We start from the raw sequence: 13,889 nt of genomic DNA on the forward strand, positions 1-13,889 counted from the left end.
TCTCCAGTATTGCACTGCTGCTTCAGTGAGGCTGGATGGTCGTGCCCACGGCAAGAACCAGTGCTGTCGCTACCAGCCTGTGGTGCCTAGGGCAACAGAACAATGTTATCGCACTGTTAAATTCGGGAAGATGCTGTATGATCAGGTTTTTAAGAGGGGTATTAAGAGGTTTCCTGGTCTGTAGATCTGACATACGAATATATTAATATAAAGGTGGGGAAAACTGTTTGTGAGCTGTGTATTATTAATGGGTTGGTGGTGTGGGAGACGGAAGTAAGAGGCATTAGAAGGATGGGTAGGGAGAGATCTGCTAGCTGAGCTCTTTTCTCCCTAACCTTGCCCATACGTTCACTTCACTATCTGAATCGTGGGTATCTTAATTTGGTTTATTAACAGCAGCCCCCAGATTCAGAATGTGCTCCAGCCTCCACTGGTGCAGTCGAATAAGAACGCAAGGAGCGCTGGCTGGGCCGGCTGTGTGAGCGCAGAGAGGGTTGCAATGGCCAGCTGCTGGGGCTGGCTCATGACTTGCTGAGGGTGGGCAGAGCCATGGGTGCTTGCCTGGCTGAGTTGTTCCCTGAGGTGGGAGGCTGGTGGGTCAGCCCAAACCCACCTCTTGGCAAATGGGGGCCAGGCTAAGAATAAAGGCAGCAGTAGCCAGGGCCCTGGACTGGCCTCCCTCTTCCTTGGAGGTGCTGCTGGAGGCAAACTGGGCCCTACCTCTGTGGGAGTGTAGAGCCTGTGCTGGGGGATGGCTCACCAGGGGCTTGGGTAGGCACCACCCTCTATGAGGGGGGGAGCTGTGCCCCGGAGCTGTGCTAAGGGCTGAATAAAGGCGCCAGCCAGCGGTCTAGGGGCTCAGTTTGTTCCCACAAGGGGCTGGGGGTTGCCCCAGACTCCAAAGAGCCTGTGGTCTTGTGGGGCAGACGCAGCTTGTGGTTCCCGGCCAGGCTCAGGGTCCTGGCCCGCTGGGGAAAGTACCTGGGAAAACGGGGCTGCGAGCTCCCCGGGCCCTAGTAAGCTGCCAACGCCACGTACCCCGAGCGGCGGGGGTGGCTGCTGCGCCCCCGCCCGGCCTCTCTGCAACAGCAGCGCCACTGGTCGTTCCGAGGGGCCCTGCAGCGCAGCCCGAAGCCGCCAGGGGGCCCGGCGGGCGAGCGAGCACGTGTCCCGGGGATCCCGGCCCGAGCTGCCGGCTCCACCGCCGCTGGCTGAGGGCCTGGTGGGGGGGGGGGTCTAGTCTGTTCCGTCCATCCGCCGCCCCCGCGGCCCCCCTGAGCCCGGTCGGGAGTCCCCCCGGCGCTGCTCCCTTCGGTCGGCACCTGCAGGGGTCCTGCCCCGGGGGCGCTCGGCAAAAGCCCGGTCCCCGCTCCCGAAGAAGTCGGAGCCCGACCCCCCGCAAAGGCTCCGCCCGGGGCGTACCTGCGCTGCAGTCGGGGTTTGGGCGGCTGGGCAGAGCCCTCGACCCCGGGTTCAGCGGGTCCTGACAGCGCCCTGGGGCCGGCCCCAGCCCGGCCTCTAACCCCTGCTCCCCGCGGCCTGGGGGAAACGCAGCGGGGCCCCGGGGCCTGCTCACGCCGGCAGCAGCGATGCGGGCGGGGCTCGGATCCGCTTCCCGCCCGTTCACACCCGCCACGTGCTCGCTACCGCCTCGCTTCGGGGCCCAGAGCCCGCGAGGGGGGTCCCCGGGGTCTCTGTGGGTGCCCGGGGCTCGAACCAGACCCGACCCGACCCTCCTGCGGGAGAAGGCGCCGCCCTCACCCCGGGCGACACCGCGAGGGACGTGACAGTCCAGCCCCGACGGCAGAGGCGTCGGGCAGGCTCCTGCCCCGGGCCCGCCCCTGGCAACGTGTAACGCGGGAAATCCTGAACCCAGCGCCCGAGCCCCAGGGCGCGGGGACTCGCTCCTCGCCCTGGAAGGGCTGAGCCCGGCGTGGGCTCCGGCCCGGCTACACCGCGCCGAAGGGGGCTCTCGCCTCGCGTCTCCAGCCCGCCGGGGAGCGGCCGGTGCTGGGTGCCGCTCCTCGGGGCGCCCCGCGCCGCACCACGGGCAGCAGCCTCCGGAGCTCCGACGGGCGCGCTGCGATCCCTGCCCCGAGCACGGGGGCAGCTGGGAGCGGGCTGTTTTCAGAGGAAGAAGGTGGCGAGCAGAGCAGCAGGGGCCGGCGCTTCTGAGTGAGGTGTGGGCGGGGGAAGCCGGGAAGTTTCTGCTCTCAGAGGAGGCGGGAAGCCAGGGGGAGCCGCGGGTTTGGGTGAGCAGCGCATCCGAAAGAAAAGGCGGGAAACTCCTCCCGAGTGTAATCCCTCAAGAGCGGCCGGGGTGCTCAGTGCCGCTGAAAAGCGGGACACCTCTGAGGGACCCGGATTTCACAGTTTGGCCACAGTGTCCAGTCCTGAGCGCCTGTCTGGCAAACTCCTATTAAAAGCAATAGACGCTCTACTGCCGCTGATAAGGCATGAGTAGAGAGAGACTAACTCAGCTCGGCTTTCAGGTGCCAGGTAATATTTGCTGGGCTGGTAGAAAAATATCGTTTTTCACAGAGCGTATATCAGATCTGGAGCCTGATCCTGCACCCTGCCTTCTCAAGCCCTTTTTCTGTAGCTATTTTTTGAAGCACACCAGCTACTCACCTTTCAGGAGCAACTTGTTGCAGTCTTTCACCTTCACGCTACCACTGCCTTGCCCAGCACCTCTCAACCCTCCATGTTCCTAGGCTTCCCATCTGGCATGGCGCTTTTACCTGGAGCCAGCAGGGCAGCATCTGAGCACTTCCCAGCAGTGCATTAAGCAATGAGTAGCACCTGTTGCTGGTGGTTCTTTCCCATCCTGCCTTGTGGCAAGTGGTTGGTCACAAGAGGAGCTGGTCCCTTTGGTGGTTTGTGGCTCTGAGAAGGGATCTCCCCTTGCTAGGGTGGGGAAAATCACAGCTAGCTCTTTAACCTCCGGGCTGGTGTCAGCAGGCAGATACCAGTGAGACGTTCCAGCAGTTACAGTCGTCGCCCACTTGTCCTCAACTACATCATTCATTGATCAGACAAATGTTCCCCGCATCTTTGCTGCAGCGTGGGTACATCATTCCAGCAGAGCAGCTTTGCCATTCTAACCTCTCACAATTCAGCCATTTCTTTCTCAGGTTTTAAGATAGGTTGGCTAAGTTCTAGCTTTGCATATTAACATGAGAAAGAGAACAGGGATTTTCTAAACCTCCCGCAGCTTCCAACAAACACACACACACATGACAGTTTTGTAACTTCTCTTTGTTTTTTTCCTTTAGTCATTTCCGAAGAAACCTAGTCACATACTAATCATGAAAGTCAAGGTAAGCAATGCAGTGGGTTTCCATAAGTGAAATTGCTAGGGCTGTTGAATATGCAGAGGATGGCTTAACTGGGTCATACTTTCTTGATGTGTACCACAATAGCACCCAGAGGCTACCATCAGGATTGGGGCTTCATTGTAGTTGATATTGTACAGGCATACAAAAGAAAGAAAGCCCCTGCCCTGAAGAGCTTACACAGTCTTATCTTTCCTTGTGGATTTAGATCTGTTATCCACAATTTACATTTGGGGCCATCTGCAGAATACATCCCTTCAGCCCGCCAAAGAACCCATTCCTCCAAATGATTCCTATTTATATTCAGTACACAGAAACGCAGAGCCTGCAGTATAGCTGAGAGCTAGCTGGTGATGTTACCCCTCCAAAGGAAATGGTGATTAGCTCAGGGTCCTCCTTTGTGGGAGGGTAGCTGGCTCACAATCTGAGGGGCTTGTTGAATCTCCAAATCCTACGCACCGACTAGCATTTTCTGGAGCTGCTCTTTAATCACCTGCATCTGGCAAGGAGGTTGCAGCTTTTTCCTTCAGATGCAGCCCTCAGATGCACCAAAGTCCTACCTGCTGCTTGTCCAGGAAGGGAGGGTGGGGAAAGTAAGCAGGGGAGGGGGCAGAACAGAGAGGGTTGGCACCACAGTTTGGGTGCTGGGGCCCCTTCTAAGTATGGGCCTGGCACCACTGTAAACCCGGTACTGGGTTAGGTGAAAGGCCCCGAGGTTTGGGTGAAGTAAATATCTGTGGGCTTGTGAGATCATCAGATCCACGTGGGGCAGGAGTGGCAGCAGGAGCTCTACTGTCAAGTCTAGTAGCCTGCAGAACCAGCACAGGCGGCATGGAATAGTTAACTTTCATGTGTCCAGCGGTTCTGACTGTACTGATGATATTCCACTTCTGGAGAATCACTCTGGAAAGTAAGAGATAAATGGAAGAATTTTCAAAGGCATAAAGGGCAGGTAAGCACCCATCTCCCATTAGAAGTCAGTGGGATCTAGCCACCTTACCCTTCTGTGACTTTTGAAAATTCCCTTTCAGTCTATGATTGGGGCAAAGTTGTGGTATTAATGTACCCCTATAATGATGTTTGATTATTAATCAGAAACTGAGAGCTGCTGTAATATAATCAGTACGTGCAAGGCTTTCATATGAAAGCAACAGCTTGATTCTTCTGCATAACATCCACCTCTCAGGGCACAGTTACAGGGGGGTAGTTAAGAAGTGCTCGTGAGAGTCTAAATATTGTATATTCTGTAGAATAAAGTTGAAAAATGCAAGTAGTTCAAACTGGAAGACCACAATTACTAGACACTTTAGCAATTAAAATTCAACATGTCAAACACTGGGTGAAAGCTATGTTGATAACTTTAGAATCCAGTTTCAAAGGCAGAAAACGGGCTAGGAGCCATGGCAGGTACCGTTACGGTAAGAGATCCGTAAGTGTAGTAGAGCTGTTGGCAGTAGGTGAATTATGCCCTAAAGATAAGGGGTTGAATCTTTCTCACAGTGCACATGGGGGAAGTCAACAGGATTACTTGCATGAAGTAAGCAGTCTTTGGTCCAGGCTGTAGTAATCTTTAGATGTATTTCCCTACTAAGATTTGTGGTTGAAGTGAAATAGCTTATTCTCTACATATGTCTGACTGACAGAAATATTGCAATACTACATTCATTATTTAAAAGCTTTAGTTTAAAGCTTGTAAATTACCACCCTAAAACACTTTTCAAATATTTGGCATAGCGTTAATAAATCAAGTTAAATAATGGATAAACAGAAACCTTTATAACAGTAAGGGGGAATGTAATCCTCTCTCTCTCTCTCTCACACACACACACTCTCTCTCTCTCTCTCTCTCTCAGTACTATTGAGTGCAAACTTTGTTAATGCCACAAAGCCGTAAGTATTGCTTATAATATGAAAGAGAATCAAAATAAATGCACACAGTTGGGACTTGATTTTAAAGAGGCCTCACCTGACAATTTTACATGCAGAGTTTTGTGCCCAAAATTAGTTATAGGTACAAATTGTAGTATTTGGACATCTAGCTACCTGATTGCAAGAGCAAATCAGGCAGGTATGTACAGCCTTTAATTTGCATTTGCAAAATAAGAAACTTTTTGACAATCAGGTCCTTAATCACTTACTTCCCTGCTAGTGATTTCACTTGAACATAGCAAACAATCAGAACTGACCATTTTAAAGTGGAATTTGTCAGAAAAGTGATTATGTAATTCTGAATTTCCATATTTCTTTACTCCATCAGATTTATTTGGTTTTCAAGTCAAAGGATGTTTTGAATTAGTAGTCCTACCTATTGGGTCTGGATTTCTTAAATAATCACCCCCTGATAAGGTAGGGAGAGATAGCTCAGTGGTTTGAGCATTAGCCTGCTAAATGCAGGGTTGTGAGTTCAATCCTTGAGGGGCCCTTTAGGGATCTGGGGCAAAAATCTGTCTGGGGATTGGTCCTGCTTTGAGCAACAGATTGGACTAGATGACCTTCTGAGGTCCCTTGTAACCCTAATATTCTATGATTCTGCAATCAGAACTTGACAATTTTGTTCAAGATATAGGAGGCAAAATCCACTTTAGTCTTCCACAGCTGTAGTTGTTTCACAGCATTAACTCAAGAAACAAATTTATCAGTACAGTAAGCAACTGTGACAAACACAGGGAATAGTGTGGTGTCACTTTTCTGACCATGAACAAACTTTAACTGGTAAACTGAAGCTTTACATTTTAGAGTTATTCACATTGAGTCTAAATGTTACAAAATATAAGGGTCATGTTAGGTCACTGAGTTCACTCACTGCAAACAATCAATGTAGTCTGCTCACAGGGGATATTACTGGTTTAAAGTGATATTACACTTGTGCTGATCAAAAACGATAAGAAGCTGCAAGAACTCTGAACAAGCAGGTAATTTTAGTGGATAAATCAAGCCAACAGGAAATGCTGTACCATAGTTAGTGCAATACAGCCGTCATAAAAACCAGTTTAATGGAACATATTTACCCAATTAATATGAACGTCTCTATCTAAAAGACTAGTGCATAATCAAGTGGACGCATGATTTGTCATGAGCCACTGTGCCATTATTCCAGAAATTAGATGTCAGATAGGTATTGTCGGAGCAGTGGTGCGAGCCCCCGCCATGAGCGCAGCAAATCAGGAGAACTGTTAGCACAGGAGAGCTCACTGACTGGTATTTATATACGTGTAACTTCACCGTGAACTAGGCACTGTACAAACACATAGGACTATATGTAGTACCTGATTCAAAGAACTGAGGGTATTTCTAAGCATAAGAATATTTGTGCAGTCACAGCCAAGGAGAACGTAAGGATGTTTCTGTGCCGTTGGTCTGTTGAAAGGGATGGACTGGACACCCTTACCGATATTTCTCTAAAAGAGTATTTTTCAATCCATGGGTCGCTACCCAGTACTGGCAGGGGGGCCACAGGGCTCCATGCACTGCCCCCATCCTGAGCATTAGTTCTGCACTCGCATTGGCCGGGAACCGGCCAATGGGAACTGGGGGGGAGGAGGGGTGCCTGCAGACAAGAGTCGTGTGGCGTCGCGTGGTCCGCAGTGCACCCCGGCTGAGCCACCAGAGGTAAGTCTGTGCCCACATCCCAATCCCCTGCCCCAGACCTGAGCCCCTGCCAACCCAGAGCCCCTCCTGCACCCAACCCCTCATCCCCAGCCCAGAGCCCTGACACCCTCCTGCACCCCAACCTCCAGCCCTGAGCCCCCCTCAACCCAGAACCCCTTCCTGCACCCCAAACCCCTCAGCCCTACCCCCACCCCAGAGCCCCCTCCCACACCCTGAACCCCTCATTCCCAGACCCACCCCACAGCCCTCACCTCCACGCCCCCACCCTTTGACCTAGCCCTGAGCCCCACCCAATCCCTTCATCCCCAGCTCCATTGAGTCATGGACATAAAATTTTTTCTTCAACTGGGTCCCCAGAAAAAAACGTTTGAAACCCACTGCTCTAAAACATAACCCTTCCTCCTACAAAACGTTAGCAGATTGGCCTCAGGTCAGTATTCCAACACTCTGCTTGACAGCGACTCCTCCAGTCCAATAACAATGACTCGTTTTTTAAAAGGTTAAACCAATAAAATAGCATGAAAGTGAGAGTTGATCCAGCATCATGTTTATGAAGAGCTGATGGTCACAATGTGCTGCACCAGACTGAGTTTATATAAGAAAATGCATTGCCACAGGAATCTTTGGTTTTATATATATATTTTTTCAATACTTGTCTTTGATTTTAATGTGTATGTGCATTAATCAGGTGAAACAGTCCCAATACAGGTTTATAAAAAATAGGTAAGTCTGATGCCATGGAAACATCAAACTCGTGTGATTTTATGGCTGTGGAATAAGATTATTTAATTTGTCTTAATGATCAGTTTATAAAGTTGCAACCCTGAGGTACTTTATGGTAGGTTAACGTACATCCCACTATGTTGCTTCCATTTAATTGCTGGGTTTAGGATGTAGGGTATAGACAAGACAATTACCACTCATGGTTTCACTAGTCTTTGATCCAGACTGAAATTCAAGAGACCCCTCCCCCCAAACTTCTTATTTTAAGGTGGTAATGTTAGAAGATCCATGTTAGATCTTCCCCCCATCTGCCAAGCTGTCTCATTCCTCCTCCAACTCCTTTCTTTCATAATACTCTCCTTTGCTGGAGTAGCTATAAACCCCCCCCCCCCACACACACACACAGACACACACACACTTGACTATGGTCAGGCTGCTGGTGTGCTGATACCATTGTCTATCATACTGACCTATCTTGTCTCATTGCGTTCCCCCATCTACCTGTCTATATTCATCTGTTATCTCGTCTTATACGTAAGCTCTTGGGGACAGAAGCTGTCTTTTTGTTCTGTGCCTGTGCAGTGCCTAGGATGCTGGGAACCTGGTCCATGACTAGGGCTTCTTGGCAATATGGGAACACAAATAATGATTATTAATTGGGCCTTATTCCTTGCACCAGTGGGTCTGGGAGTGCTGCAAAAGTACTTGGAAAGAGAGTGAGAATGCAAGAAGTGCCTCCTTTTACTAACAGTGCTGCCTCTGCTTAAGTAAGATACCGACTTGGCTGAGACCAAGAGGGCATCCTATCCAGTTATCTCAGGCTGGAATGACTGTGTCCATGACATGCAACCATGAGAGCTGCAAAGTGAGATACAGCATCATGGCTTAAAGATGTGGAAGGCACACAAGCATCTAGCAAAACACAATCCAAGTCAGAGCTCGTAACAATAAAGCCGAGCCCCCTACAGCAAGACTCCAATGACCTATGAAGGGTCTCCTGGATGCAGTGATGACTGCAGGGGTCTTGGAAATTAACTCGCTGTAAGAAAAAAAAAGTACAACTTTAAATCTTATTTTTCTGGATTGAAAACTGCCAAGTATCATGAAAGCAGCAGACTGCACTTACCTTACAGAGTCCCACATGCATAAGGGAATGGTTTTCATGCTCAAACAACAAAGGAGGGTATTAAAAACTACTCAAGATACAATTCAATATTCAAGTTCAATATAAGTCTCTATATAAAAACTATCCAATATCTCAAGTCTCAATCTATGCTGTGCTAAACCAAATAAGAGCACACTTCTTACCTTTGAGTGTGCATAACTGGCAGGAGGTGTATCAGACATGCTGAGAGGGGAGTGTGGAAGATACACAAAGGCTGGTGCTCTGTAGCAGACAGAAAAGCTAACTAACTTGTGCTGAGTCATATACCGCACATGACATTTCTAATACTAAATAAAGTTTTCTTCTCAAATCCCTATAAGTAATTTTTGGTGTGTTTGGGAGAGGGAGGGGGGAGAGGAGGAAATGCCAAGAAGAGATGTTTAATCGACAAATGATAAATATATTGCAACATTTTTTTAAAGGTGACCCTTAGTGAGCACCTGAGTCTGCCTGAGAGTTTGCAGTGCACAATGAAGCCTACTTGTCACTGGATGGCAGCAGCAGCTTCTGAAATGGAGTGGTTAGACACCAAATTGAAAATGACTTGGCAGCCAGTGTTATGTGGGGGAGAATCATTCCTTGGAAGGTAAATAGCCTCCGTTTTGCCCTAATGCTCTTTGCAGTTGTACACTGAAGATGGGCTTTTCAGAAGGGCTCAGTGAAGTCAATGGGAGTTTTACACTATCTCGAGCAGCCTTAGGCTGGCACTGAGCCCTGTGAAAATCCTGCCCAAATGCGTGAGCACGTTTACAACAGGCACTGTCCAGCAGAGGGCGATCTCTACCAAACGCAGGGTCAAGATGAAAACCTCCTGAGACCCAGGGTCACAACCTTTCAAAGAAGAGGAGCCATTTTTTTTGCTTTTGTCTTTGACCAAAATATTTCGAGAGCCACATCATACGCAAAGCTACTTGGAGAGTTAGAATTTATCCACTAATAATAATTGAACATAGTAAAGTTATTACTACTCACCAACACTTGTTCTGATTGAAGGTATTTAACGCATCTATTTTATTTCTGACGTTAGACTTTTTCAAACCGCTGGACGTTGGAACATACTAGTAAATGCAGAGCACATCCGCTTTTTCACAAGACATTCCAAGAGTTTGATTGGTAGACAACAGTTGCCTTGGTAATGAGCTGTTTGAATTTGAGTATAAACAGGAGGGGGCTCCGGGCTGGGGCAGAAGGTGCAGGAAGGGGTGGGGGTCTGGGAGGAGTTTGGGTGCAGGAGGGGCTTCTGACCTGGGGCATGGGGTTGGGGTGTGAGGTGCAGGCTCTGGCCAGGAGGCACTTACCAAAGGCGGCTCCCAGCTGGCAGCACAGTAGGGCTCAGGCTGCCCCCACCCCGAGTGCTGTCCTCACAGTTCGAATTGTCTGGAAACCAGCCGATGGGAGCTGCAGTGGTGGTGCTTGCAGGCACAGGCAGCACACTGAGACCCGCTGCCCCCTTCCCCCCAAGGGGCATGCAGAGACGTGCCAGCAGCCAGCCCGCTGCTTCCGGGAGCGGCGTGGGGCTAGGGCAGGCAGGCAGCCTGAGCCCTACTGCGCTGCCGGCCAGGAGCCACCTGTGGTAAGCGCCTGCACCTCACATCCCCTCAAAAAACGGCTGCCAGCAAGGGGGCAGCCGGAGCCACAGGTTGCCAACCCTGTCCTAGACCCTAAACAGTGAGGTTCAAAAAGTTAACAGCATTTACTGCACCCACACAATTTAATAGACTCTGGAGTAAAGGCATTTAAACGTGTCATATAAAATAGAAAAAGCTACCACAGAAATAATAAACATTCTGATGGAAACCGGTGACTTTGGTTACCATCGACAGAGCAAGTATAAAGAAAAAGAAATTGGGCCAAATTCTGACCCCACTGATACCCTGTGGCAATCCAAACAACAGAAGGTGTAAACTGGGCAGTGGACAGGTCGGGGGCTAATTACCTAATTGCAGAGGCCAATGTACCATGGACACGTGAGGTGAAAATTGGACATAGACCTGGAGTTAAAAAGGGACCCAGCAGGACACTGCTATTTGTTTGGTTCTTTTTCTGCTGCAGTTGTGAAAAAAAGGGGGTGGGGGTAGGAAAGAGATCAACACTGTGCGCTCTCACAGGAAGTGGCTATCTCCTGGGAAGAGGCCTTTTTTAAAGCCACAATTTATCATTCACAAATAGGCAACTGATTGTCTGCAAACTGAAGACACTCGAAATTCACAGGCAAGTTTTTTTCTGATTGTAGCTGGAAAGGAAGAAGCCAAGAATCACAATAGCAATTGCAAGGAAGGGGAGGATTCAGCTACATCTGAACTAACAGCACGCTGACGGCCTGCTGCCAGACCTGCATTCATTTTAGTGTAATAGTAGAGAGGTTTTTCAGCATCAGTGACTGATGAACTCAGAGCGGAGTCAAGTTTAAAGAAACCTGTCCACCCTAGCCATCCCAAGTAGCTTTTTCTTCACCCGCCTGGCAGTGGCAGCAGATACTTTTGTTACCTGACCACTGCTAGTATGTTCCCTCCCTCAGCAGCTCCCCTAGTAAAAAACTCCCTCACCTTTACCTCTGTCCTTTTCTTCCCCCCACTCTTCACATGGCTCCTGATGTGCTTCAAGAACTAGTGTCTTTATTTTCAGGCCTGCAACAGTTGTAAGCATGGTGGATCCTGGTACCGTTACAGAATCAGGAAACTATCTATCTCACAAACAAAAGTGCTTCCCCCACCTTTTTGCCTGTGAAATAAAGTGATTTTCAGACCCTCATAATGGTTTATGATGGTAGAGGGGAAAAAAGGAGTGACAACTATGTAAGAACATTGTACCTTCTCCTTTCACTAACAAAAGAGTGTGTACACACTTTTGAAACCTGATCCTGCGAGATGCAACTGGAATGAGCAGTTTGCACCACACAAGAGCAGTCCTTTGGTGAACCCTGGGCATTACTTATCTACCAGCAGTGTCAGATTGCACCGTTGATCTACTACTATAGAAACGTAAAGGGACTTTAGAGCATAATTTAAGATGCAATGCAACTAATGTCTAGTTAATCAGTAAAATGTACAATTACAAGGCAATTTAAATGTGTTTGTTCGGCTGGATCCTAAGACAGTAAATTTTCTATGGCAATCGTATCCAAAGATGAAACTGAATGAACTGCAAGCACTCAAACTGTATAAAGACTTTTAGTCAAGCTTCATCAATGTGTTCTCTAGAATACTTTTTTAGTTCAGCCTCATTAATGCTTCGTTTATCTCGAATAGTTTAAGCTTCACTTTATAACAAAGATTGGAATTTTTGTTTTTTCACACACAACAGAATTGTAATTTGTAGATCTCAGGCAGTTAAAATAAGTATGTTCCATGATTTGAATTATCCAGTATAAAATTACAGATGCATCAGGGATTGTGTATCACCTGTAAGCATTCAAAAACCAAGCATTCCCCCCCCGACCCACCTATATGCATGGCTCCTGTAAATGAAGCTGGTTGAGTGCCCCTGTGCCAGAACAGGTGCTCCCAGTTTGGTCAATTCAAGAAGATGGGGCAGCATCTGGGGCTATAATAAAAATCAGGGAGACCTGGAGAGTCAGGGCTGTCTGAGGGTCAAGTCAAGAAAAAGACAGGTGACAGCTGCCTGGGAGTGAGCAGTTGGCAGGTGAGATCTGCCAGAGCCAGTATGTGGCTCCTGGGGGAAAGCAGGAGAGCAGCAAGGGGCCTTTCCAGCTGACCTCCCCGATCCAGGGCCAGAGCAGCAGAGGGAGTTACCCGCTGTTGTCTAAGCGAGAGAGCCAAAGCTGCAGGCCGGAGAAGGCGAAAGGCAGGGGAGCAGCAAAGGGCCATTCCTGCTGCCACCTCCACACTGGAGAGGTAGCACCAGGGGAATGAGGGATACAAGCACTGAGATGGGGGTGGGGGTTTCCCCACTGGGAAAAGTGGGGATTTTAAGGACTACATACACTGGCTGTGAGAAATGGCCTTTTGCTGGAGATTATTTGAACTATGTGTTGGGAATAAAGCAGCCCCAAGGAGGGGTATTAAGCAAGAGAGCCTGAAGTGGAATCACTGGGAACTCAAACTGGAATCAGATGCAGCTGAGCCTGCTGTACCACAGCCACCCATAGGAGGGCGCTCAAGGCAAGCCTACCCTATGACAAATGTCTATTTGGGTTACAGAAAGAGAGAGTTTAACCTAAAAAAAAATGCCACTCAACCCCCAGCCCTTTATACCAGACAACAAAGTAAATTATTTTCTATTTCTTTTCAGGCTATGGCTATGTCATTTGTATCTATGTGGTACATTTTAATGTTTAAAATTAGACAGCAATAATTCAGAAGTGTTCTAAGTAGGACAAAACAGTGTACAATGAAGTTTCTTACTATGAACAATATTTTTTATATCAATAAACTTTTAAATCAGAGCCATGCTTCCTAAGGGTAAACAAAGTTCATCTATGATGTAAACACAATTTTATATATGAAGTGCAAAAAAGAAGGGTCTCTTGCTTCCCAGAATTTTACATACTGAGAAACTAAACAAAACAGATTCAGAACAAAATGTTTCACAACCGTAAGAATTTATCAGTCCACGCATGACACTGTTTTTTTAAAGCCTACAGGCTGTTTGACCCTACAAAAGAATGGAAGAACGGTTCTGTGGTTAAGCCAGTTTAATGGAACTCAAAAGATTAGAGTAATTCCCAGCTTTTCCACACCTCCTACATGACCATGAGCACGGAACTTAAGATACATCTACGCTGCAGCCAAGGGTGTAGCTGTACCCAGGCTTGCTTTAACCCAGCTACCTTGCTAAAAGCGTGGGGAGGATGCTGTGGTGCGGGCTTCAGCTTGCTTGACCCTCTCTGGATACGTACCTGTTTATGCAGCTTGCGCCGCCATATCCTCACTGCTATTTCCAGGGAGCTAGCTGGATTAAAGCCAGCGCAGGTACGTTGACATGAGCTGCCAATCACAGCCCTGGCTGTAGTACAGGCATACCCTTCATCTTCCTCTGGCTCTGTTCCCCATCTGTTACAGGTATTGGGAGGATAGTAGATTCATTCGTTTGAGACA

The 13,889-nt window shown here is 48.6% G+C and overlaps 1 long non-coding RNA gene across 1 annotated transcript; it reads left to right on the forward strand.

The window, feature by feature from the left end:
• Positions 1–2,326: 2,326 nt before the first annotated feature.
• On the forward strand, positions 2,327–9,927 carry LOC120371812. Its single transcript, XR_005584591.1, has 4 exons — positions 2,327–2,499; positions 3,276–3,320; positions 9,255–9,418; positions 9,860–9,927. It is a non-coding gene; the product is annotated as an uncharacterized LOC120371812 (long non-coding RNA).
• The last annotated feature ends 3,962 nt before the right edge of the window (positions 9,928–13,889 follow it).

This window comes from Mauremys reevesii, linkage group 9 (genome assembly GCF_016161935.1).
Source record: "Mauremys reevesii isolate NIE-2019 linkage group 9, ASM1616193v1, whole genome shotgun sequence".
Lineage (NCBI taxonomy): Eukaryota > Metazoa > Chordata > Testudines > Geoemydidae > Mauremys > Mauremys reevesii.